Source organism: Theropithecus gelada, chromosome 7a (assembly GCF_003255815.1).
Source record: "Theropithecus gelada isolate Dixy chromosome 7a, Tgel_1.0, whole genome shotgun sequence".
Taxonomy (NCBI): domain Eukaryota; kingdom Metazoa; phylum Chordata; class Mammalia; order Primates; family Cercopithecidae; genus Theropithecus; species Theropithecus gelada.
The window spans coordinates 48,526,080-48,552,902 of NC_037674.1; the positions used below are offsets into that span (position 1 = coordinate 48,526,080).

Consider the following 26,823-nt stretch of genomic DNA (forward strand, 5'->3'; position numbering starts at 1 on the left):
AGTCTCAGCTACTCCGGGAGGCTGAGGTGGGAGAATCACTTGAACCTGGGAGACGGACGTTGCAGTGAGCCGAGATCATACTACAGCACTCCAGCCTGGGGGACAACAGCGAAAATCCATCTCAAAAAAAAAAAAAAAAAAAAAAAAAAAAAAAAAAAAAAAAAAAAAAAAGTCAGCCATGCTTTAAAGAGATTAAACAAGAAAACAGTCTATTTAGACTCAGAGTTATATCCTCTTCAGTGCTCTTCATTCCTTTGGGTAGGGCCACATTTGTATCTGGTATCATTTTCCTTCTGCCTGAAGCACTTGCTTTAATGTTCCTGTAGCCTGCTTGTGATAAATTCGTTCAGCATTTGTATGATTTTAAAAGTCTTCATTTCATCTTCACTTTTGAAATGTATTTTTGCTGGGTATAAAAGTCTAGGTTAACTTTTTTTTTCTGTATTTTTAAAATGTGGTTTCACTCTGTGGCTCACATTGTTTCTGATTAGTCTCCTGCCATGCTTATCTTTGTTCCTCTGTACATAGGGGTATTTTACTTCAGATACTTTAAAGATTTCCTCTTTCTCACAGGTTTTAAGCAACTGCTTATAATAATGGTGTAGTTTTCTTCATGTTCCTTGTGATTGAGTTTGTTGAGCTTCTTGAATATGTGATTATATAGTTTTCATCAAGTTTGGAAAATTTCCAGGCATTATTTTTTTCCTACTTTTTTTTATTTTGCCTTCTCCTCCTTTGGGATCTTCAACTGCCTGTGTATTGAGCTTCTTGAAGTTGTCCCACAGCTCACTAATGCTCTGTTTGTTTTTCAGTCTTTTTTTCTCTCAGTGTTTTATTTTAGATAGTTTCTATTGTTATATCTTCAGATTCAGTGTTCTTTTCTCTGTGGTGTTTAATTCTATCCAGTTTATGTTTTGTCTCATACATTGTAGTTTTTCATATCTAGACATTGCTTTAGTTTTTTTTTTCTACTGCCACATCTCTACTAAACATGCTCAATCTTTCTTTTCCTTTGGCTTCTTGAACCCATGGAATGCAGCTATAATAACTTTTAATTCCCCCATCTATTAATTCTATCATCTGTGTCATTTCTGCATCAGTTTCAATTTATTGATTTTCTCCTTATTGTGCATATTATTGTCCAACTTGTTTTCATATCTAATTTTTTATTAGACATCAGACATTGTGAATCTGACTTGTTGGGTACTGAATATATATACTTTTTATTCTCATAAGATCCTTGAGATTTATTCTGGGATTCAGTTAAGTTGCTTGGAAACAGTTTGATCTTTTTAGGTCTTGCTTTTTTTTTAATTTTATTTTTGAAATGGAGTCTCGCTGTCGCCCAGGCTGGAGTGTAGTGGCGCGATCTCAGCTCACTGCAAGCTCCGCCTCTTGGGTTCACGCCATTCTCCTGCTTCAGCCTCCGAGTAGCTGGGACTACAGGCGCCCGCCGCCACACCCGGCTAATTTTTTGTATTTTTAGTAGAGACGGGGTTTCACCGTGTTAGCCAGGATGGTCTGGATTTCCTGACATCGTGATCCGCCCGCCTCGGCCTCCCGAAGTGCTAGGATTACAGGTGTGAGCCACCACGCCCGGCCAGGTCTTGCTTTCAAGTTTTGTTTCAAACCAGAGAAGAATTCATTCTAGGACTAATTTTGCCCCCACGGATTAGGTAAAATCCTTTTGAGTCTCTTACCCAATGCCTCATAAATCTTGAGGTTTCCCAATCTGGCTGTTGAAAGCAAGAACCATTTGCAGCCTTGTGTGAGCTCCAGGAATTTCCCCCCTGATCTTTATTCTCCCCCTGGTCTTGGGTTGTTTCCTCACTTATGTGAACTGATGAGAAGTACCTGAAGACTCAAAGAGGACTCTCTATAGATTGCTGGAGCTTTCTGCCTGTGTAGCCTTCTATTTTTCGTTCTCTGGCGTGTGAATCCTAGTTGTCTTGGCATCCCACCTCCATCTCCTCATCTCAAGGAGACTTTTGGGTTCTGCCTGGGTTCCCCCTTCTTGCAACATGGCCTGGCAGATAGGTGGGGCAATCGTGGGACTCATATATTTGTTTTCCATCTCCTAAGGATCACTGTTCTTCTCTTACTGGTATCCAGTATCTTGGAAACCGCTGTTTAATATATTTTGTCTGGAATTTCCTTAGCTGTTTCAGGTCAGAAGGTAGCTGGCAACAGAAGCTGTACCCTTGCCTCCCTCTTTACCCATTCTCCCACATCCTCCTATGCCTCTCAAACCCTGCTATTGCCAAGAAATGTCATTTATTTAGAACCTTTCTATATTTCAGCAGCAGGTAATATGGGCAGCGACTGGTTACATGTCCCTGGAGTCATACATACTGGGTTTCAAATCTCAGCTCTGCCAGTTCCTGTGTAGCCTTGGCCAAATTACTTCATCAACTTGAGCCTCAGTTTCCTTATTTGAAAAAGAGAAAATGATACCTAGCTATAGGGCTGTTGTGAGGGTTAAATGAGGTAATGCATAGAAAGTAAGTAGCACTACATAATGGCATCCATAATATAATTCAATGAGTACAAGCAGGATGTATTTTTTAAACTGCTTCAAATTTCTCCATTGTCTGCTCCTACCTCTGTTCCTGGTGACAATCCCACCATTCCTCTTAAGCTCCTGGAAAGCGGCGTATGACCAGCCCTAAATTTCTTGCACCAACAGAGGGGAGCAGTCATGTGGAGAACTTCCAATAACACATGCAGCACATCATGGACATTTGGCTGCACGAAGCATTATAATGATCTTTTCTTTGCGGCAGATTGACTTTACTAATTATGTTGGGTTTGAGCCAATGTTAAATACAGTTTGCATGTACAGAACGCAAACCAACTGGCAGCAACAGGGAACTCAGAAACATTTCAGGTAACAGGACAAGCCAGCTATGATTAAAACTTTGCTTCAGATAATCCTCTCTCTCTCTCTTGGCCTCCATTTTTATGAGCTTGGTAAATATTGAAGATATTAACCCTTCATCATATTCGCTGCAAAGACACTTTCCCCAAGTGTTGTTCAATTCTGTTTTGAAATTCAAATCTGTCTCAAACAGAATTTTAAAATTTGTGTAGTTAGACTATGGATCTTCCCTTTTCTAATTTCTTCTACTGCTTTCAGGCCTAGGAAAACCCCTTCCAATGACTGAATAAACATGCACCTTTATATTCTGTTTTCAACATTTTATTTCTTATTCTACCTAGAATTTATTTTGATTTTAATATGTGGTATAAGGTGCAAAGGTGTTGGTATTTGAGATAATTAATGCCAGCTGCTACAATGGCCAAACCCTGAAATCTAATGCCTTAACACAACAAAGCCTTAGGTTTCACTCACATCAAGCCCAGTGATGTTTGGGTGGCATTCCTTGTTTGGTGCTCTTCCAGGCAGTGACTCAGGGACCCAGGCTGCTTCTACCTGCAACTCTACCATCTCAAAGTCTTTTGTTTCCAGTTGGGGGGATCCCACAGAATATTTGGTAAGCACTGTCTGTCTCTTCCTCAAGACTTAACTGGATTTTTCAAATAACGAATCAACAATTACATGACCCAGAGGCATTTACTGATCACATATTAAGTTGTTATGTGTATACTGTGGTCTGACTGCTTATCTTGCTCTATCAGGCACTGTACCACTCTTTTACTTTCAAACTAGCTTTATATATGTGTTCACATCCTGTGGGGTGAGCTCTTCTCTCATTATTTTTCTTTATCAAAATTTTCTTGGCTATTACATAATAGATCATATTACATATCACACATGATCTCTTAGCATATGAGACTGCACTCACCACCCAGAAGCTCAGCTAACATCTCAGTTAGAGGATGTCAAAATCCAAGTATCCATCTTCTACCCCTTTTCCAAACTCCAGGCCAACATTTCCAGGCACCTGATATGTAGTTGGAAATACCAGGAAATTTGGCCAGCTCTGGTGGGAGCTAGAGTACACAGCAGCCAATGGCTGATTTTTTTTTTTTTTTTTTTTTTAAGTCAGAAGTAGACGTAAATCAGAAGGAAAAGAGCTGATGCTTTAAAATATTTCCCCATCTCCATTGAAAAGCTCAAGAAATAACAAGGCATTATAATTCTGAGATTCCCTTACTCAGGAGGGCCTACTGCATTTGAGAAACCTTGAGCAAGTCATTTCAGCCCTTCATGAGTCTACACTCTCCTCACTGTGGCTGGGTTGAGGGGGCAGGAAGAGAAAAAGCACAGTAAGTGGCTGGTGGTACTAGCTCACAGCAATGGTTCAGAGTTTGGCCCCAGATGCTGGCAGAGGTCTTTAAGATTTGGGTACCCTTGTACAATCTGCAGTGAAGGACAGATGTCACCAAAACAAGAATAATAGTAACTACTCCCAGTTTTTGAGCACCTACTATGGGCTGGTCATCTTTGAACATTAACTTATTAGACCCTCACGACTACCCTGCAAGCTAAGCAATGTTACCTCTAGTATACAGATGAGGAAGCTTAGGTTCAGAAATGTCAAGTCTCTTACCCAAAGCCACAGAGCTAATGAGGAGGAAAACCAGGATTTAAACCTGGATCAGTTGACTCCAAACCCTGTGCCCCATCTACTCAGCTATGCTGTTTCTGCCATCTTTCAAAATAGTAGGGAGATCTGGAATGTTTTAATAGCTCATGAACATAATTAAAACTGGCCTTGAACATTTTTTGCAGTTGTGTAGGAGTGGTGATGGTCCGTGTTAACTGTGCAGTGGAGGGAGAATTTACAATACTCTCCCTGGATCATGCTGAAGAGGAGTAATGTGGGTGGTGAACTGGGAACCAATTGTCTAGAACAACCAAAATGAGTTTCCGGACACTAGACAATTGCTTATTTTGCTCTTTGCCTCAACAGATAGACCGGCTATTAAGGAAGAAAGCCATCTTCTATAACAGACAACAGAATGGAACTGTTTAAGAAATTGGGATAGGTGCATTGACTCACGCCTGTAATCTCACTTTGGGAGGCCAATGCACGTGGATCACTTGAGCCCAGAAGTTTGAGACCAGCCTGGGCAACATGGTGAAACCCCATCTCTACAAAAAATGAAAAAAAATTAGTTGGGTTTGGTAGTGGCATGGGCTGAGGTGTGAGGACTGCTTGAGCCTGGGAGGTTAAGGCTGCAGTGAGCCATGACTGCACCATTGCACTCCAACCTGGGTGACAGAGCAAAACCATATCTCCCCGCTCCCACCTCGCAAAAAAAGGAAGAACTCTTAATGAAACTTCAACTGAGCTTGGACTAGAAGAAACCCGAAGTGTGAAGCAGGACTAAGACCAGTTGATCTCTTAAAGGCCAAATAAGAAGCAAAAAACTTTTATATGTATCAAAAGAAATTATCTGTGTTCTGAGGAGACCCTTCTTCCATGGCATTCAACCTTCGGAGTATTAGGCCTTTAAATGCAGAAAAGCAGTTGTTTTAATTAGGCATCATATGATTCTGACCAATTTGAATTAGGAAGCAGAAAGAAGCTCAATTGATAGAGGATATTATTGTAAGAGAAATGCTTGCGAGACAATGTGGAGTGAATCTAGGCCTGGCCATGCCCCCTCTGCTGCCCTTTGGCATCAACCTATGTCACTCACATAGTTAAAGAGAGTCTCAGACAAAAGAAATACTCTACCATGATTGGGATTTGCTGAGCGCAAGACTATTTCCACAGTGTTTCAGGCCCAAGAAACAATTATGCATTTTGCTAGAGTGCCTGTTGCCTTAATGATTATATCCATGTGTATTTTAGGAGAACTTCTGTCTTCTGCTTCTTATTCATTTACACTTTACACTTCAAAAGATTGTTTTGTAAGAGCTACTCAATGCACAAGAAGTCTCATGAGTTTTTCTTCTAAATGAGCCAGCAACTTTCCAAGAATCAGGAAGCTGAAAGTTGCCAAGAATAAATAAATGAACTCCAGAAGGTTCAAGTTTGGTTTAAAAACTCTGTAAGGTTTAAAGTAGGTTCTATATCTGGCTTAACTCCACGTCCTTATCTAAGACATAAACCACAGGAGGGAATACTATTCCTGGCATGTAACTTTTTCCCAAACATTCTATCTAATAGTCATTTCCAATAATGATTGATTGGAAAATCTTAGCAAAATAGTCCTAATGCAATGCTATAAGCAGAAATAGAGATATGGTGAAACAGCTCTTGCCTGACAGTTAGGCAGCCTCTGCCTCGGTTCTGCCACAAAATTTGCTGGACAAGGTAAAGCATGTCTCTCTGTGCCTCGATTTCTTCATCTATGAAATGGAGAAACAACACTAGATGGTGTCTAAAATTCTGTGGTAACAATTCCAAATGAACGCTTGTCTAGTCCATGGAAGCAAGGAGTCTGGGGCTTCAGTATTACTGATCAAGATTGGAATTAGTCGGTTGTGTTCATGTCTATGGAGATTAAAAAAAAAATAAGAGTAAGCTGGTGACAGACATGTCAAAATATGTGTGACTGAGATAAAGTAAGGAGGTACAATAGATATTGTTGGTGTCTCACTTAGACACCCTTTACCGAGAGAGTGCCCCATCTCTGAGCTGCTGTGGGTGTTGGCTGCTAATTGCACACACCTGTACCCTTCCCCAGAGGCTGGAGGTATGGGGGGTTACAAGTCCCCTCTCACCCTACTCTGGAGGCATTGTGGCCAATAGCTGATAAATGGGGGGTCTACCAGCCCAGCCCTATTGCCTCTGGGCAGGATGACCTTGGTGGTACACTTTGTGCTCCAGGGCTCCCCAGGGGATCAATCTGTGGCTGGATTTCCCCTGACATTCTCACTGAGTTCCTTCCCCCACCTTCTCCTGCTCCTCTCACTCCCCTATAGGTTTCTCCTGAGAGCACTCCCTCAAAACATCACTTGCCTAAGAATCTCCATCTTTGACTCTGCTTCTAGGGACCTGACCCATAATGAGGGGATGAAGAAAATGAGCCATCAGTAACCCATTTGTGTTATGAGAACCCTCCTGGGCTCATGTGTCCTGAGCCTGGCACAGATCAGGTAATGATGAAGACTGCAGGGTTGCAGGACACGAGAGAGCCATGCACACAGAGCTCTGTGGTCTGGGTAGGAATTTCATGTCTGAGAATGAGTACTGTGATAGGTCTGGGTCTGCAAGCACCTTGGCTCAGTCAATTGTAACTTGACCAAGCTGGGCTTTGCAGCTGCTGAGGCCTCAGAAGCAGGCTGAGAAAGGGAGGGGACAGGCAGTGTAGCAGGGCATGGATGGCATACATTCTTCCTAGGGGATATCTGAATACAGGACTAGGGAATTTGAGAAGGAGGAATGATGACATTCATCTGGAAGAGCAGAGAAGACTTCCCGAAGGAGACAGCATTTCTTCCGGGTCGGACGGATGTGCCTGTCTTAAAAATGTGGAGACATGTCGGGGAGAGCGTTCTAGGTGGAAAAGAGTCTGAGCTAAATGGATGTGCTCTTCTCTCCAACCTTCTCCTGTCCTCTTTTCACCTGCTTTAAGGCAGGACTGTGATCTTCCCCCACCTTTCTGATGGTGGGCCTTAGAGCCTTAGGAGCTTTGTCCAGGGAGGGTCCCACCCTATACACTGGGGGAAGGGACACTGACATCACGAAGCTTCCATAAAATCTCAAGGGGACTGGGGTCAGAGAGCTTCCAGATAGCTGAACACGTGGAGGCTCCCGGAGGGTGGCACCCAGGGAGGGCACGGAAGCTCTGCACCCCCTCCCGCATACCTCACCCTACACATCTCCTCCTTTGTAATATCCTTTATAACAAATCAGCAAATGTGAGTTCCGTGAGCCGCTCCAGCAAATTAATTGAACCTAAAGAGGGGATCATGGAGACCCCAACTTGAAGCCGGGTGATCAGAAGTTCCAGAGGCCTAGACTTGCGACTGGTGTCTGCAGATATGTCGGGGCAGTCTTGGGCACTGAGCCTGCAGCCTGTGGGATCTGAGACACTCTCCAGGTGGATAGCATCAGAATTGAATTGGAGGACACCCAGCTGCGGTCCACTGGTTGGTGTGGGGGGGGAAACTTTCGGTCACAGAAGCCTTCTGTGTGGGTGACTGTTGCTGTGGTGGTGTGAGAGCAGAGAAAGACACGGTGTGAAGAGAGTGTTCCCTACATAGATACCAAAGTAAAATTTCAACTTTGGATATGATTCACAAGTTTGAGACTCCATATGGGAATTGAAACTAAGATCCCCTGGGACTTGGAGCCCCGGGATCTGTTTTCTTCCTGGCGGAAGCTGTAAGTCCCCTGTGAGCGCTCTCAAGCATTTCCCAAGATGCACGCCCTCTGCTATCACCCCGTGTGATGGTGTAGATGACAGTAGGGGACTCAGTGGGGAAGGCTTCAGATCTCAGGCCTCACGGGGAAACCAGGGCAATGCTAAGTGATGGGGAGAGATTATGAAAGCTCCCAGAAGATAAGGCCCCCTCCTGAGCAAGGGCAGGAGAGAATACCATGGGCCTGAAAGTCAGGGAGTTCTCAGGGGAGACAGAGAGCTAAGATGAGACGGCAGCTGGTGGGAGGCAGGAGCAGATGGTGTGCCTCGCTGCCGGAGACAGCACCGCGATCGAGACAAAGATGCGTCCTGGAGAGAGGAGGATGCCGCACTGGCCCTTCTGCAGGAGTCCTTGGCCAAGCTGGGAAGAGAGCCTTCTGGCAGGAAGTGGGATTAAAAAAAAAAAAAAAAAAAAAAAGGGATGCTAGTTTTCTGTAGTTTTCATCCTTTGTAGAGTCAGGAAGCAAAGAGAGGAATGGAGAGTGTCAAGAATTGTAATTGCTTCATGTCAAGGTCAAGAAGGGTGCCTGTGCACCAGAACCCCTCAGGTTGTCTTGCAGGAGAGGTGGAAGTGAAGGGAATGACGACCAGGGCCAACCTGAGCCAGGAAGGCGAGGAGACTGGAGGGAGATTAAGGCCAGTGGGTTGAATGGTTAGGAGCCTTATGTCAGCATATCTTTCAACGTGTGGAGTTACGCCCTCAGGACTTAAGATGCTATTCTGAAGACAATATTACAGAATTTTTATATAGCAAATATTTTTCTTTGTGATTTCTCTTAGTATTCCTAAGTTTTGAAAACCACTCCCTTCAAGAGGTTTGATTCGTATTTGATTTTATGTTCTCCTAGTTTGCTAAAATTTGTAAAATTAATTCTCTAAAATCACTGGAATTAACTTTGGTGCATAGAGTGAGGTGAGGACCTCACTTTAAAAATAATCTGTAACTCTCGTTGATAAAATACAAAATGATTTATCATAATAGCAGTAATTAGGAAAATATGGAAACACAGAAAGAAGAAAAAAACTCATGTTCTCACCACCCAGAAATAATCATTTTTATACATTACCTTTTCTTTTTTATTGTCTGTAGTTTTACATGATTGTGATCATATAATACATGTAAAATTATAAGGCTGATTTTAAAAATTGCATCCATATTGATAAATGTAATATATGCTTATTAGAGAAAGTTTGGAAAATACATAAATTTATGAAGCAGAAAATTAAATTCAGTTGTATATATTTTCTTAAATAATATAATTTTTGTAGTTATACTTTAGCATTTTTCAAATTACTGAGACCATATAGTATATGCTGAACTTTAAGCATTGTGAGTACATATTAACAGTTTCTAGATGGAACAAAAATGTGAAGCAGGACATAGAAATCTATCTATCTGTCTATCTATCTAATCTATAACTGATCTATATCTGTATCTATGACATCTGTGGTTTATTAGCCTTTCCCAAATAACATATTCAATACTCAGGTTGCTCAATGTGATTTTTTTTCAAATCCTTCAGTAATATTTTATTTCTTAAGGCTTATAAGGTTCTCTTTTTTTAGTATTATTACTTTCATAATAAAAATTTTGTAATGAAAATTTTGGAGTTATTAAAATGTGCTTAGTTTCTTTTAAACTTTTAATCTGACAATAATTTCAAACTTATAAAAAATAAAAATAGAATAAAAATAGAATAAGGAACACTCATATATCTTAATTTATTTATTGATAACATTTTAAACTCATTTGCTTTATCCTGTTTTCTCTCTCTCCTTCTCTCTCCTCTCTCTCTCTCTCTCAGAATATTTTTTTGGGGAACATTTGAAGGTAAGTTATAGATCGTGGTCATTTACCCCTAAATACTTTGGTATTTCCAAAGAATGGAGATATTTTCTCACATAACCATGGTACAGTGATTAATTTCATACATTTATGACTTGCATTGATACAATAATTTAATCTAATCTACTGTCCATATTCCAGTTTTGTCAGTTGCTCTGATAATGTCTGTAATGGCATCTCTGTCCTTCAGCACAGAATGTAGTCTAGGGTCAAGCATTGTGATAAGTTGTCATAATCTGGAACATTTTCACAGCCTTTTTTTTGACTTTTATGACAGTGACTTTTCTTTCAAGAATGCAGTCCCTCCCACCTACCTTTTAAACTAGGATGTTACTCATTTATATAAATGTTTCATTTAGATTAAATTATGGCTATGCCTTCATGGCCAGAATACTGTATTGGAGATACTGTGTCCTTTTCAGGGTGTCACATTTGGAAGTACAGAATGTTCACTGATCCCTCAGAGCTGTGCTGAATTTTGATCACCTTGTCAAGGTGTCATCCTATTTCTCCCACTATAGAATTAGTTTCCTTTTTTTCTTCATTGCAACTAATAAGTGGCCTTTGGATAGACACTTTAAGACCATATAAATATTCTGTTTCTCATCAAAATTTCCTCTAGAATTAGTATCTACTGATGATCTTGCCTGATCCAATCTTTAGCATGATGATTACAAAATGATGGTTTTCTAACTCCAGTACTCCTTCCACATTTGCTAGTGGACTTCTGGCCTTCTTCAAGAGTCCTCCCTTCTCTCCCATTTATGTGTTTATTATTTGTCATTTATCACTTTCAGTATAGGCTAATTATTATTTTTTTCACAACAGCCTGTTCATAATACATTATTGTATTTAAGTATTTTGGTGTTCACGGTGTCCCAGAGATGGCCAGAGGGAGCCCTTCAAGCTGGCTCATGTCCTTGTGACCTGCTTCCAGCTTTCTTTGAGCACTTTGTTACTTTCTGGCACAAAGATCTGCTCTAGGCTCATCTTGTACTCATCCTGTCCTAGCCCTGGAATCAGCCATTTCTCGAAGGAGCTAGGTATCACATGCTGGGTTTTAAGAGGTCTGCAAAACTTGTTACAAAAATTACAGTCATTACCCTTTCCCTTAATTTCTTGCTTCCCAGGAGCAACCACATTCAACTCTTTAGCTGATTCCATTTTCCTCTGAATTATTAAATGACATGCTTCTACTGCTGCTTTAAGATTTTTCACAAGCACACATATTTTCCATCTCTTTATGCTCTCAATTCATTTACATCATCAATTTGGTTACATCAGTATTCAATATTTACAATATTTTGATGATGTAAGCATTTTTCATAGCTGAACTATGAGTGTCCTGTAATTAAGACTACTTTTCCTTTCCTGAATAAGGTTTTATTTGCCCTGGAATGACCTGTCTTAATTTTTCCATTTGCTTAGGTTTTTGGGCATTATTGTCACCAACTCAAGCCCAAATTCTCAGTTGCTTCCCCAGATCTGCTCATGATATCTCCAGATGCATCAGCAATTTATTCAAGTTCATTTTCTTGAAGTACCTGCCCTTGTAGCCCTCTGACCTGCTCTAGTTTGAGCTGGCTGTGATACAGATGTTATCTTGGGTTCCCCCTCACCATCATCTGGGGAGTTCCCTCATTTCCTTCCTAGATACTCCAGTCTCCGATTCCCACTTTTTTTTTTTTTTTTTTTTGAGGCAGTGTGTCCCTCTGTCACCCAGGCTAGAGGGCAGTGGCCTAATCTCAGCTCACTGCAACCTCCATCTCCTGGGCTCAAGTGATCCTCCCGCCTCAGCCTCCTGAGTAGATGGGACTACAGGCACACGCCACCAGGCCCAGCTAATTTTTGAATTTTTTGCGGAGGTGGGGTTTACCCATGTTGCCCTGGTTGATCTTGAACTCCTGACCTCAAGGAATCCACCCACCTCAGCCTCCCAAAGTGCTGGGATTATAGGCTGAGCCACTGCACCCGGCCCCCATCTCTTTCTACATTTAATCTTTTGTTTTGATGAATCACAGTCTCTAGTAGTTTCCTAACTACTAGTATTCTAAAAACAATATATAAGAAGTACATTTTTGAGACCCTCCATGTCTAAAAATTTATTATACCCTCATCAATAATTGATGATTTGGCTAGATTTAAAATTCTACGTCAGTTAGAATTCCCCCTCAGAAGTTTTGAAAGAGTCCCTGTCTTCTAGCTTCTAATGCTGTAACCAAGAAGCCTAAAGCAATTCTGGTTCTTGACTATTCCCCCTTTCTGGAAGCCTCTCCTCTTTGTCTTTAGTTTCTGAAATTTTGTCATGATGTGAGTTAGTCTGTTTTCATCCACTAGATATTCAATGGGCTCTTTCATTCTGGAAACACAGTCTCCGGTTCTGGAAAACTTTCTTGAATTATTTCTTCGATGATTTTTTTTCCTGTTTTCTTTCTTTTCTCTTTGTGGAACTCCTGTAATTCACATCTTGGACCTAAATTGGGCCCTAATTTTATTTTTTATTTTCATCCATTTAGTTTTCTCCTTCTACTTTCTGAAAGATTTTCTTACAGTTTTCCAATTTACCTTTTTCAGTTTAAAACGTTTTTACTATTGTATTTTTAATTTACAAAAGTTCTTTTTTGTTCTCTGAATATTCTTTTCCTATAGCAACCTTTCTTGTTTTGTAGATGTATCATTTTTGAAGAAAATATCTCTGAAGATTAATGGTGAGATTCTATTTTTTAATGTTTTCTTGGCCGGGCGCGGTGGCTCAAGCCTGTAATCCCAGCACTTTGGGAGGCCGAGACGGGCGGATCACGAGGTCAGGAGATCGAGACCATCCTGGCTAACATGGTGAAACCTCGTCTCTACTAAAAATACAAAAAACTAGCTGGGCGAGGTGGCGGGCGCCTGTAGTCCCAGCTACTCGGGAGGCTGAGGCAGGAGAATGGCGTAAACCCGGGAGGCAGAGCTTGCAGTGAGCTGAGATCCGGCCACTGCACTCCAGCCTGGGCGACAGAGCGAGACTCCGTCTCAAAAAAAAAAAAAAAAAAATGTTTTCTTGTCCATAAAAGGTCTGTTTTCTTCATCTTGCCTGTTCCATGTGTTTTCCCCAGGCCTCTGCCTTCCATATTACATGCTTTCCTTAAATGTTCAGTGATTCTTGGTTGTGTCATGAATTATTTTCCAGTCAACCTCACTGAGATATAATTTGTATTTTCATTCCATTGGTATAATTGACATACAACAAATGTTCCAATTTTAATGTAAAGTTCACTACATTTTGACATGTATTGGCACATATGTGACATACATTGGCAGGCATGTGAAAAATAAAATGTGACCCCCACCACAATCAAGACATGAAACACTTCCATTACCCTTGGTGCCCCTTTACAGTCCCCCTCCCACTGCCCCCCTCCAGCCCCAGGGACCCCTGATTTGCTTTATGCCATTATATATTAGTTAACTGACTCTAGAATTTCAGAGGAATGTAGCATATCTAATGTTTTTGAAATTCGTCGATCATGTGTGAATCTGTGGTTTACTTTCCTTTTTATTCTATTAATTAATTCTATTATATTAATACACCACACTTTGTTCATTCATTCATTTATTGGTGGACATTTGGCTTGCTTTCAGTTTGGAGCATAAATCTGTTATGAACATTCATGTACAACTCTTTATATGGAAAACCATTTCTGTTTCTCTTGGCTAAATACCAAGTTGTGAAATTACTGTGTTTTATGGCAAGGGTATTCATAACTTTATAAGAAACTGTCGAACTATTTTCCAAAGTGGTTGTACCAGTTGTACACTCTCATCAGCAATGTGAGCATTCTAATTGCTCTGCATTTTCATCAACACTTGGTACTGTCAGTTTTTTAATTTTAGACATCCTAGAGGGTGCGTATTGTTACCTCATTATGGTTCTGATTTGCATTTCCTTGATAATTAATGATGTCGTTTTTTCATGTACTGTCTACTTAAAGGAGTAGGGCACTGAAAACCTGATTAGACATTCAGGCCAGTGGAAAAGCCTTGTCAGCTGAGGGTTTCACAATACAATGGTCCTCCTGGGTCATTTTGCGGAGAATCCTGTTATTAATTTCTTAGTTTTTATTTTTCTCTTAGAGACTAGTTAAAGTCCCGTAGAAGTTTCTCCCAATTTCCTTTTGGAAGTGTGTATGGTTTCTAGAATTCTGAAATCCAGGTGTGAGAAGAAAGCTAGATGCATCAGCTTCCATGATCTCATCCTTGCCTTCAATTGTGTCTGGTATTTTTTAGCCTAGAGAACTTGTTTTGTACTCTCCAGAGAATAACCCTACAGTTTTCTACAGAGTGAGAGAGGGACTGCTCCCTAGCTGAGCTGAGTGGATAAGGGCATCTGGGGGATATGTGCTTCTTTAACAGACTTTCACCTACCTTTCTCTTTTCAGATCAACTTTTACTCCTACTTCCCAAGGTATCTGGTGCTGCCTGTTTCTGAGCCTTTGGGCTTTGGATAGTGTAAACTGACTAGTTTTTCAGCTATTCAGCTTCCTTGATTGTGAAAATGGTTGCTATGTCATTATGTGCAGCTCCACTGTTGTAAAGGGAAAGATAAAAATGTTTAGTGATTCTCCTAGCATAGAATACCAACAATATAAAGGATGTGACCTCTGTTAGTAAGAACTGGACCAGAAGAGAATTGGGGTTGCTCAAGAGCCATCAAATAGGGCAAGAAAAATGGCAAACAGAGTTCTGACATGGCAGAGCTTGAAGAAAACAGCAGAAAACCACCAAGGGAAGGACTTTGGGGGGTCTAGCTTTGCCCTCAGGCTGCTGAAGACCACTGAATACATGCAGTTCAACCGAATTTGGGATCTAATCTAAGAAGACTTGCCAGTCCTTTGATATCATTACTTCCACTTAAATCAATAGATTTTTTGGAGTAGTTTTAGATTTACAAAAAAAAATTGAGAGGAGAGTAAACAGAGATCTCCTCACTCATATATATCCCATCATCCCCACCCCAATTTCTTGTATTATGAACATCTTGCATTAGTGTGATACATTTGTTACAGTTGATGAGCCAATAGTGATACATTATTATTAACTAAAGTCTATAGTTTACTTTAGGGTTCCTTCTTGATGTTGTACATTCTATAGACTTTGACAAATGCATAACAACCATGTATCCATCACTGCATATCATACAGAGTAGCTTCACTACCTTAAAAATTCCCTGTGTAGCACCTATTCATCCTTCTCTCCCTCCCTCTTCCCAATCTCCTGGCAACCACTGTCTCCATAGTTTCACCTTTTCCAGAATGTCATATAGTTGGAATCAGTCAGTATGTAGCCTTTTTAGATTGGTTTCTTTCACTTAGTAATATGCATTTAACATTCCTGTGGGTCTTTTCATGGCTTGATAGCTCCTTTCATTTTAGTACTGAATAATACTCTATTGTCTGGATGTCCCACAGTTTATTTATCCATGCACCTATTCAAGGACATTTTGGTTGCTTCCCAATTTTGAGTAAAGCCACTGCAAACATTTGTATGCTTTATAGGGACATAAACTTTCAACTCACTCAGGTAAAGAACAAAGAGTGCAATTGCTGGTTTATGTATAGTTTTGTAAGAAGCTGCCAAACTATCTTCTTCCCCCATTTGTTTTTGAGTTCTTGGTTTGGTTTATCTTGAAGTCTGCAGGAGCACATCTACAGGTAATTTTTAAAAGAAGGATATGTGAAGAAGGTGATGTTGATGGTATATTTTCTAAAAATATCTTTCCATGGCCTTTATCCACAGAAGTCACGGTGGCCACACTTAACCATGTTATGTCACAAAGCTTTCCTCTCAAATATTTGTAGATATTACTGTCATGTTCTCTGGCGTTTAATGTTGTTGAGTCTGAGGTCAACCTAATTTTGTCCCTGTAGATAACTGATTTTGTGTGCCTACATCCTTAAAGGAATCTTCTCTGTTAGTAGAATTCAAGAGTGTTATCAGGATGTGCCTGGATGCTGATTTTCTGTGTTACCTTTTGAATGTAGTAAAATTTTCTAATATGCAGACTCAGAACATTTTACCACTTAGGGAAATCTTTTTAGTGGGTCTTCAATTATTGCTTATTTCAAATGTTCTGATTGTTGCCCTGAAAACATCTAATTTACTTAAGGCAGATTCCTAATATATATATATTTATATATATTTATAAATATATATTCCTAATCTATATACATATATATATTATATATGAGAGTTTCATTATATATATACATATATACATATATATACACACACATATATACATATATATACACACACATATATACATATATATATACACACACACATATATATATAGTGTGAGACTCTGTCACCCAGGCTGGAGTGCAGTGGTGCGATCTTGGCTCACTGCAGCCCCCTCCTCCTGGGTTCAAGCGGTTCTCCTGCCTCAGCCTCCTGAGTAGCTGGGACTACAGGCGCCCGCCACCATGCCCAGTTAATTTTTTTTTTTTTTTTTTTGGTATTTTTAGTAGAGATGGATTTTCACCATGTTGGCCAGGCTGGTCTCAAACTCCTGACCTCAAATGACCCACCTGCCTTAGCATCCCAAAGTGCTGGGATTACAGGTGTGAGCCAGCCTGCTTGGCCAGATTCCTAATTTTTAAAATCCTCCCTGTGTATGTTTACCATTTTCATGACTTTTCCTCTTTGAAAAAGTTTCTCATATTTTTTTTTTTCCTTGACATCACTATTTGGGTTTCTCAGGGTTCTTTTTTACTATCTCCAATTTGAATTCGCACACAGGTCATTGCATTTCTTAAAAATTTTAGTGCTTCCTTTGCATATGACTTTCTGCTCTAGCTTTAGAGAGCAGAAATGGGATGTCTTCTTGCATCCCTTAATTAAGGATGCCAATTGATTTTCTATTTTTTCTGATTTTTTTTAAATTAAAATACTGAGTTTTATTTCATGTATATTTTTTGTCTCCCCACCATTTCCATGTCTGACCACTGCTACTACTGTGTCCTATCATAACATTCCATACATACTTAAAACCAAGCAAAGGGTGGATTTCCATCTTTAAAAACTAAACAGGAATTTTGGACAACACATTCTTGGCAATGGAACCTGGACAACATTTATCAAACATGGTAGGGAAAGTTCTCAGTCTGCATTATAAAAGGACAGCCAAATAGCAACTGTTAGAGAAATGAAGTAAGATGGAAAATTTTTAACAAACTGTTTAAACTATTTTCTTAAAGAGACTTCCTGCACTGCCAGAGATCTTGAATAGCCTCCTGGTCAGTCATCCAGAAGCAATTCTTTACATAATTGATGAATTTGGTCGCCACTTTGGGAAGAGAACCACCTTTTTCTGTACTTGCTTACATTTTTGCTTTAATATCTTCTGCGGAACTAGGTCCTTTTGGTGTTTTAGGAGGTTTTTTTTCCCTGTTTTTTGAAGGATTCTTGTCCTTTTGATCTTGGTGTTGATGGTTTTGAGTCTTTTCCATTCTGATTTGACTTCTGTGCATTTTTGGCTGGAGTGTCTTGTATAGATTTCTTCACTGGTGCTTTTTCTTCAGTTTCCTCATCAAAATCTTCTTCCTTCTTCTTCCTTCTCCTTCTTATTCTTCTTCATCAGCAGCAAGTGTTACTTTTTTCTGTGGAAGCTTGCTACCACCTCCAGGAGCAGATCACTTTCCAGATATACTTAAGAGTTTCACGTCCTCCTCCTCTTTTTTTTTTTTTTCTTTTTAATTTTTAAGACAGAGTCTGGCTCTGTCTCCCAGGCTGGAGTGCAGTGGTGCAATCTCGGCTCACTGCAAGCTCCGCCTCCCAGATTCAGGCCATTCTCCTGCCTCAGCCTCCCGAGTAGCTGGGACTACAGGCGCCCGCCACCATGCCCGGCTAATTTTTTGTATTTTCAGTGGAGATGGGGTTTCACCATGTTAGCCAGGATGCTCTCGATCTCTTGACCACGTGATCTGCCCTCCTCGGCCTCCCAAAGTGCTGGGATTACAGGGGTAAGCCACTGCGCCCGGCCATCCTCCTCCTCTTCATCTTCTGACTCTGCATCTTCTTCCACAGCTACTAAATGCTGTCCACTAATGTGCACTGGCCCTGAACCAAGCTTCAACCATAAGACCACTGGTGGTGTTATTTCAAAGCCCCCAAGGGAAACCGTTGACTGTACAGACATTTTCAAAGTTGCCAGTGTTACTTTAATTGAACTGTCTTCGAAATTCATTGTCTCTGCTTCAACAATGTGCAATTCATCCTTTGCACCAGCCCCTAAATTGACTGTTCCTAAAGATAACTGGTGCTCATTTTCATTATTATCCACCTTAAAGTGATGATCTTGATTGGCCTTTAGTTCACAACCAAAAAGATAGCTCTGGGGCCTCAGGGAGCTCATGTCCATGTCCATTGAATCTTCCCGGGGATGGTGGCACACTCTTAGGTGGGAGAGAAGGTGGATAGAGATAAATGACTACTCCAGAGGAGAGCCGTGCAGGATGGAATCACACCAGGGATTTTTTTTTTTTTTCTGATTTCTATAGTGAATAATATTCTGCTAATCTTATGTTTTTGTAAGTTCTACAAAGGCCCTACTCTACAACCCATTTGGTTTCAGTTGACAGCAGGCAAACTTGCAGAGCTCAGCTCATGGCTGGCTGAATCTCATAAGGTACACCCCCTGGGTCTTCTATGATGGAGCACACCAAAAATTTCAGTCCGCAACATGTGTTGTTACCAGGACTCCTCCTATCTCAGACTCTGCCTGCAGCGTTCTGTGGGAGCAGTGTGTTGCAAGAATAAAGCACCTTCACCAGCATCTTTCTTCCCCTCTGTCCTGTTCTGGTGTTTTCTACAAATTAGAATGCCATGTGAAATGGAAATCACCAGTGTCTGGCTCTCATGCCCACTGACCACACTTCTCCCATTGATAAGTCTCCTAGACTAGAATACAAGATGATATTTTAAAAATGTCTTTAATGATACATTTTATTTCTTTAAAATATATTTGTTGAGCACTTCCCTTACGTAGGGTCTTGTTGTAGGCAACAAAAATAGAGCAGTGAGCAAGAAAGGCATGGCCCTGCCCTCAGGGAGCTTCCATCCTGGGTTTGGGTGGGGATGAATGGGAAACAACTGACAACATAATTAATGACTGTAGTTACAGTTGTGATTAGGGGTTCAGAGAAAACATCCAGACCAAGGAGCAGTGGTGTTGGTGGTGGTTCCAGCATAGCTTTCCCTGAATAATTGGTGTTTGAGTTAAGCTCTAAAAGATCAGAATGAATAAATAAGAAGAGAAGGAGAGTTAGGATGTTTCAGGCATAGATCATATACCAAGGCCCTGAGGCAGGAGGACATGGTGGGTTTGAGGGCATTGTAGAAAGTTGATGTGTTTGGAGCTTGGAGGGGAGAAACAAGAAGAGGTAAAGTCATGTTCATTGTTGCAACCCCAGTGCTTGGGTGGAGTAGGGGCTCTATAAATGTTTGTGTCTGATGAATGGAAGATGGTGGTTGTAGCTAATCTGTAAGGAAGTTCCTGATGGTGGGTGTTGGGCTGCCCTCGGCTCTTTCTTGTCCTCACATTTTTACCAGTAATTAGAGTGAGAATGCAGAAGCCATGCCCAGTCAGTCAGGAGATGAGGACATGGGTCAGAGTCAGAGAAGGGCTAAAAGAAGGACAAGCAGCATGTGGCTGAGGCCAAAAGGGAAAGGAAACCACATGGATTTGAAGCAGCTTGGAAAGGTTTGAGACAGGATAGCTTTAGAGGCAGGTCTTGAGGAATGGAGGAGGAGGAATCTTAAGTAGCAAGGAAAGAGGCAAGGAGTAGGAGAATAGAACAAGGCGAACAAAAGCCCCAAGAAAGACACTGGGGGTGTGGTGGTCCCTCTGGACTGCAGGATCAGATGTGTGCCTTGTGGGGAGGTTGGATGCTGAGATGGACAAGGCAGCATCTCAGCCACACTCGGTCAGGAAGAATATGTCCCCAGAATAGATGTGCCCCCTTCTTACAGCCCATCGGGATACAGCCTGGGTCAGCCTTACTCTGTGCACCTGCTTTTCACATTCAAGCACTGAGTGAAAAGTACCTGCATATGTCTTTGAGAGGTGAAGAAAAATGGCCAAAGCTGGGAAGTCCCAAATCCTCAAATGCAGACTTTGCCTCTCACTGCTTCTGAGTGAACTTGAGAATTTGCCCTATCTCATCACTCAGATCTCATCAGCTCTGAGACCTAATAAAAACTCTTCTCCCCAAGTCCTAGAGAACTAGAACTAAGCAAAAGAGGACCGACTCCAGCCCTGACTGCAAGCCATTAGTTTTGATAAACATCTGTGTTGTGGCGCCAGGGCTATTCATTCAACAAACATTTCCTGTATGCCTTCTCTATGCCATGCACACAGGCTGGCATCAGTGCACCTATCTGTTTTGCGCTGAGAACTGTCATAAACAACACCATTTAGGACAAGACACATCCAAGGGAGCAGTCTCTGAGGAAGTGGGTTGGCTTCTCTGAGCACCCTGAAGTCTTGGACATTCATTCACTCTTAGAGGGAGGGAATGGCCAGGAATTGGGGAAGTGAGGCTTCCTCAGAGACTAAGCAGCCACGAGGCTGCAGCTCCCCTCAAACAGGCAGACTTGCACAAACTCAAATGAATTAGAAGTGTAAATTGAGCAGTTCGACTTGGCTTGCACAGTGCAATAAAGATCTGCAAACACTCAGCTCCGTATTGAACCCGAGGCAGGGTGATTAATTCATTATTCACTTCCCAGCCTGGAAGCAAAAGCGTGTATACCCAGGGGCCAGCATGGATGAGCAGAGTCATAAATCACGCCACTTACAAATCTAGCAATGAGAAAATCCACTGGCTGGTGGCGGATGCTCTGCAGGCAGCAAGAGTGGCCTGAGGACCAGCCAGTCGAGGCGGGCCAGTCTGCTCTCTGGAGACAGACCAGTTGGCCAAGCATTTCGCCTTCCAGCCAAGACGGCCAGCCTCTCGGCCACCCGGCTTGGCGTTTCCTGGCCAGACCACAAGGAAACAAACTCTACTCCACCCAGGAGGAATGCTCCTGTGACCTGAAATGGCCTCTCTCAAATGTAGACAAAGTACTAGGAATAGCATTAGTATTTCTCTAGAAGGCTGCTATGGTCCAGTTGTGATAAACCACTATCCACCCCTCTCCTTGGGCTGTTCTGGGTTCCAAATCCTTCCGCCCCAGCCAGAGGGCCAACCTGGTGTCTGCTCAGCGTCCTCCAATCCAAGTCCCTGGATATCATCGGCTGCCAACCTTGAGCCTGGGCCGTTGCCCTCCAATCTCTGCTAGCTTCGGGACAGGATGCTTTGGGGATCTGAATTTCATTGAGAGCTGCTGATACCAGCCAGCAAAGGGCTTTTTAGCCCCTATTTGAATATAAGGTAGCTCTTCAAATATTTGATAATTCTTTCTCTTCCAAGTAAAACGCCCTCAGTTTCCTCAATTATTCCTCATATTTCAAGATTTCTAAAGCCCCTTCAATGACCAGGAAGGCCTTCCATTTTGATATTGACTATTTTCCACTTTACATTTGCTCTTAAGTCTCCAAAATCTCAGAAAGGGACCCAGTACTTCCTGTGTGTTCTTGTTCTTGTCATGAGAGAACAATAACATTAAGACTCATTATGTATGGGGCACTTTATACTTATTGTCTCATTTAAACTTTCATGATGAGCTGGTGAAGTAGTTTTTAACTCCAGTTTACAGAGGAGGAAACTGAGGCTTAAAGAGGTAAAATGGCTTGCCAGGATTGAGCCTTTGGTCAGCCTGACTCCAGAGATTGTGCTTCTAAACCTTATGATATGCTGTCTCCCTCACCCACAGCCTGACACCCTGACATCTGATTCAGGGCCTGCCACACCTGGTAACTACTTTCCCAGGAGCCAGGCTGAGCTTTGAGAGGCTGGCCAAAGCTCTCTTCTTTCTTTTCAAAAAATTTTTATTTGGCTGGGTGCAGTGGCTCACAACTGTAATCCCAGCACTTTGGGAGGCCAAGGCAGGAGGATCACCTAGGTCAGAAGTTTGAGACCAGCCTGGCCAACATGGTGAAACCCCATCTCTACTAAAATACAAAAATTAGCCAGGTGTGGTAGTGTGCACCTGTAGCCCCAGCTACTTGGGAGACTGAGGCAGGAGAATTGCTTGAGCCCGGGAGGTGGAGGTTGCAGTGAGCTGAGATTACATCCCTGCACTCCAGCCTGGGTGACAGAGCAAGTCTCTGTCTCACCCCCCTGCAAAAAAAAAAGTTATTTTGAGACAGGGACTCGCTCTGTCACCTAGGCTAGAGTGCAATGGTGTGATCTCGGCTCACTGCTCACTGCAGCCTCAACCTGCTGAGCTCAAGTGATCCTCCCATCTCAGTCTCCCAAGAAGCTGGGACCACAGGCACATGCCACTATGTCTGGCTAATTTATTGTTATATTTTGTAGAGATGGGGTCTCCCTCTATTGTCCAGGCTAAGCCATTTAATTGCTATCCAATTCAGCATCAAAAAAATAATAAACTAAGGTAAAAAAAAATCAATAACAGCATTGTTCATACTGTTTTCCACCCACTGTCTGATCTGAGCAACTCTTCAAATAAAGAGAGAAGTCCTTATTTCTCTCATTCTTCTTGCCAGAACAGTCATATGGCCCATGATGCAGTCTCTTTACAACTTCTTCTTGACCTATTTGGTACACAGAGGAGCAGCATTCTCCCTAATCTATTTATGGAACTAAGAGAAGAGGATTCTGGCTGGGTATGGTGGCTCACACCTGTAATCCCAGCACTTTGGGAGGCCGAGCCAGGCAGATCACTTGAGGTCAGGAGTTTGAGACCTACCTGGCCAACATGGTGAAACCCCATCTCTACTAAAAATACAAAATTAGCTGGGCATGGTGGCAGGCACCTGTAATCCCAGCTACTTGGGAGGCTGAGGCAGGAGAATCACTTGAACCGGGAGGCAGAGGTTGCCATGGGCTGAGATCATTCCATTGCACTCCAGCCTGGGCAAAAAGAGTGAAACTGTCTCAGAAAAAGGAAGGAAGGAAGGAAGGAAGGAAGGAAGGAAGGAAGGAAGGAAGGAAGGAAGGAAGGAAGGAAGGAAGGAAGGAAGGAAGGATTCTTTAACAAGAGGGTCTCTAACCAAGGGATTACTGAATTACGCTCATTGTGCTCAGTGTCACCAGACAGATTCCTTACAAAAAAGAGCACTACGACTTAGCCTACCTTGCTCGAGAACAATAATCCTATCTATTAACACCTTCCCGTCTTCTAAGAAGGAAGAAAATATTACATGGCTAGAACTGTGGGACTGGGTTCCAGTTGGGGATTTTACCAGGCCCACAGCAACACTAAGCATGTATTAATAAAGCCTCAAGTGAATATTCACAGAGAAATATTCAGATTTTACTTACATGTGGGTTGCATCTGGCATGCTGGTTAAGGCAGGTGGACTTAGGGGAATGGGCTGTTCCATACACAAGGTTCCACCATCCTGGGAGAAGGTGGGTAATCTGAATGGACAGCCAGGTGGGCCCTGTAGAGCCTACTTCCTGGCCACACCAAGCCAACCTGAGAGATGATGCAAAAGTTTCAACCTCTACCGTACTCTGGCAACCTCAGGGAATGTATGGTTACTCAAAGCATGCCCAGTAGGTTGGGACTGATCCAGATGAATGAGACTATGGAAACAGGATGCTAGCTGGTGCCTGCCAACCATCCATCAGGATCAACACTGGCTGTGGCGGGTGAGAGCCCATGGAGGCCATGGAGACTGAGGAAAGTCTAGAAAACGTTGCATGTGGCTGAAGCCCAGCTGCAAATATCCACAATTACCTGAACTCAGGACGCTGTGTTCTGAAGTTGTGTGTGTTTCAGTTTCGTCACCCAGCATAAATTTACCAATTAGGTGTTGTGAAACTTAAACTGTAAAGGAGCTGAATGTGCTCTGAGAGATTTATCTCACTTCTGCTGTTCAAATGACATCTGCTCACTAAATAAGTCTTAACCTGAATGTGTGGCTAATTTTCTCTAAAAATCTGCATTTTCCAAAAAAGTTTTTAAAAACTGAATTAAACAGCAAACTAGAGGTAAAAATACTAAAACTTCGTGTGTTTTTAATGGAAACATATGAAATGTAAAAATTTAAAAACAGTGATTTAGTATGAATTTACATAAGTAAAATGCACAAATCTTAAGAGTAGAGCTCTGTGACTTTTTGTGTCACATATGACTTTTTGCATATGTGGCCACTTCCCAGATGAACAGATAGAACCTTTCCACACTCCAGAAAACTCCCTCTTACTCTTTCCCTGCTTCTCCACCACCAGATAAGAACTGTACCAGTTCTTTCAGCACACTTTAATTTGTGCCTGTCCTTGAACTTCATATAAATGGAATTGTACTTATCAATTCCCTGGCAGCTTTTGCTCAATGTAATGTTTTGGAGATTAATTCATGTTGCTGAGAATATCAGTAGTTAATTTCTTTCTATTGCTGAGTAATAATCCATCGTATGAATATAGCTGAATTTGTTTATCCATTTACCTGTTGATGGACATTTGTTTTCTTTCCAGTGTTTGGTTATTAAGAATAAAACTGAGGCTGGGCACAGTGGCTCATGCCTGTAATCCCAACACTTTGGGAGGCAGAGGCAAGAGGATCACTTGAGGCCAGGAGTTTGATACCAGCCTGGGCAACATAGCAAGACTTCATCTCTACAAAATATTTTAAAAATTAGCCAGGTACGGTGATGTGCATCTATAGTCCTGCCTACTTGGGAGACTGAGGCAGGAGGATCACATGAGCTCAGGTGTTCAAGGTTATAGTAAACCATGATCATATCACTGCACTCCAGCCTGGCTGATATAGCAAGACCCTGTCTCTAAAAAATATTTTTTTAGGCCAGGCACAGTGGCTCACTTCTGTAATCCCAGCACTTTGGGAGGCCGAGAAGGGCGGATCACAAGGTCAGGAGTTTGAGACCAGCTTGGCTGCCATAGTGAAACCCCGTCTCAACTAAAAATACAAAAAATTAGCTGGGCATGGTGGTGGGCACCCGTAATCCCAGCTACTCAGGAGGCTGAGGCAGGAGAATGGCTTGAACCTGGAAGGCCAAGGTTGCAGTGAGCCGTGATCACACCACTGCACTCTTCTGCGCGACAGAGCAAGACTCTATTTCAAAAACAAAACAAAAGACCAGCTCGGCCAATATGGCAAAACCCTGCCTCTACCAAAAATACAAAACATTAGCTGGGTGTGGTGGTGTGTGCCTGTAGTCCCAGCTACTCAGGAAGCTGAGGTGGGAGGATGGCCTGAACCTGGGAGGTGGAGGTTGCAGTGACCCAAGATCATGCCACTGCACTCCAGCCTGCATGATAGAGCCACACTTTGTCTCAAAAAAACACTTAAAAAAATAAAAATAAAAACTGAATGTGAGTTTTTTTGTTCATGCTTATTACAGAAGTCTTTTTGTTTTAAAATACACTGGTTTCTCTAGGGTATATACTTAGAAGTAGAACTTTATTAGAAACTACCAAGTGACATACAGTAAGTTTAGAAATAACTTACAGACATGTGAAATAAAAGAACTTTAAAAATTTTTTCTCAATTATTGATAAAATATTTTTTAAAAATTGGTAAAATAGGAAGAATCATCTAACATTCAAAATGTTTTATAAAGTAATTTTATGTTATATAAAATGCTACAAATGTTCTCTGAGGATATACATTTTCAGTGGTTGGGACTTTAAGCAAGTTGACTTTAGGCAAATAGGTCTTAGGCAAATTGGCCCAAAAGCTCAATATAGATTCTTGTCAAGACAGGTTTCCCCCATTCTCTACTGTAATTGAATTTTTAAACAATGCAGACTTGACATTCATCCCTGTAGATTTCATACCAGTAGGAAGTACATGTATATTTATGCACAGGGATATATGGGATTAGGATGTTGGAACAAGTAGACACTTGGTGGAAAGAGGGAAAGGAATTCCCGGCCCTGCTCACAGAACTCTGGGGAGACTGATAATGGGCCATGAGCTGGCAGGATGCCCAAGGACTTAAAACCTTGCTGAGCCAGGGCAGGGGCCTAAGCAAGGGAAGGTCCTGAAGGGGCTCATTTGGCTCAGTGGGGCCTGCCTGGCAATGTTGGGACCAGTTTGTGGGGAGGAGCTGGGGTGTCATTACAATGAATGAGGAGAATAAGGCAGAGGTTGCCTCTGGGGATAGTGGCATGGAGAACTACATAACTGAGAGGGCCCACAGTGTCAGCAGGCTGTGCAAGTTAGCGTTTGTCTGAGAGGAAAGAAAACTGTTATTGAATCAACCCTAAACAGTGTTTGTCCTGGTTGCAGATATTTTAAACCTTCATTTAAAAAATACATCAGCGGCCGGGCGCGGTGGCTCAAGCCTGTAATCCCAGCACTTTGGGAGGCCGAGACGGGCAGATCACAAGGTCAGGAGATCGAGACCATCCTGGCTAACCTGGTGAAACCCCGTCTCTACTAAAAAATACAAAAAACTAGCCGGGCAAGGTGGCGGGCGCCTGTAGTCCCAGCTACTCTGGAGGCTGAGTCAGGAGAATGGCGTGAACCCGGGAGGCGGAGCTTGCAGTGAGCTGAGATCCGGCCACTGCACTCCAGCCTGGGCGACAGAGCGAGACTCCGTCTCAAAAAAA

At 42.0% G+C, this 26,823-nt stretch overlaps 1 pseudogene; it reads right to left on the minus strand.

Moving 5' to 3' along the window:
- Window positions 1-17,364: 17,364 nt before the first annotated feature.
- The window catches only part of LOC112627505, a 64,693-nt pseudogene continuing 55,234 nt past the window's right edge, over window positions 17,365-26,823 (minus strand).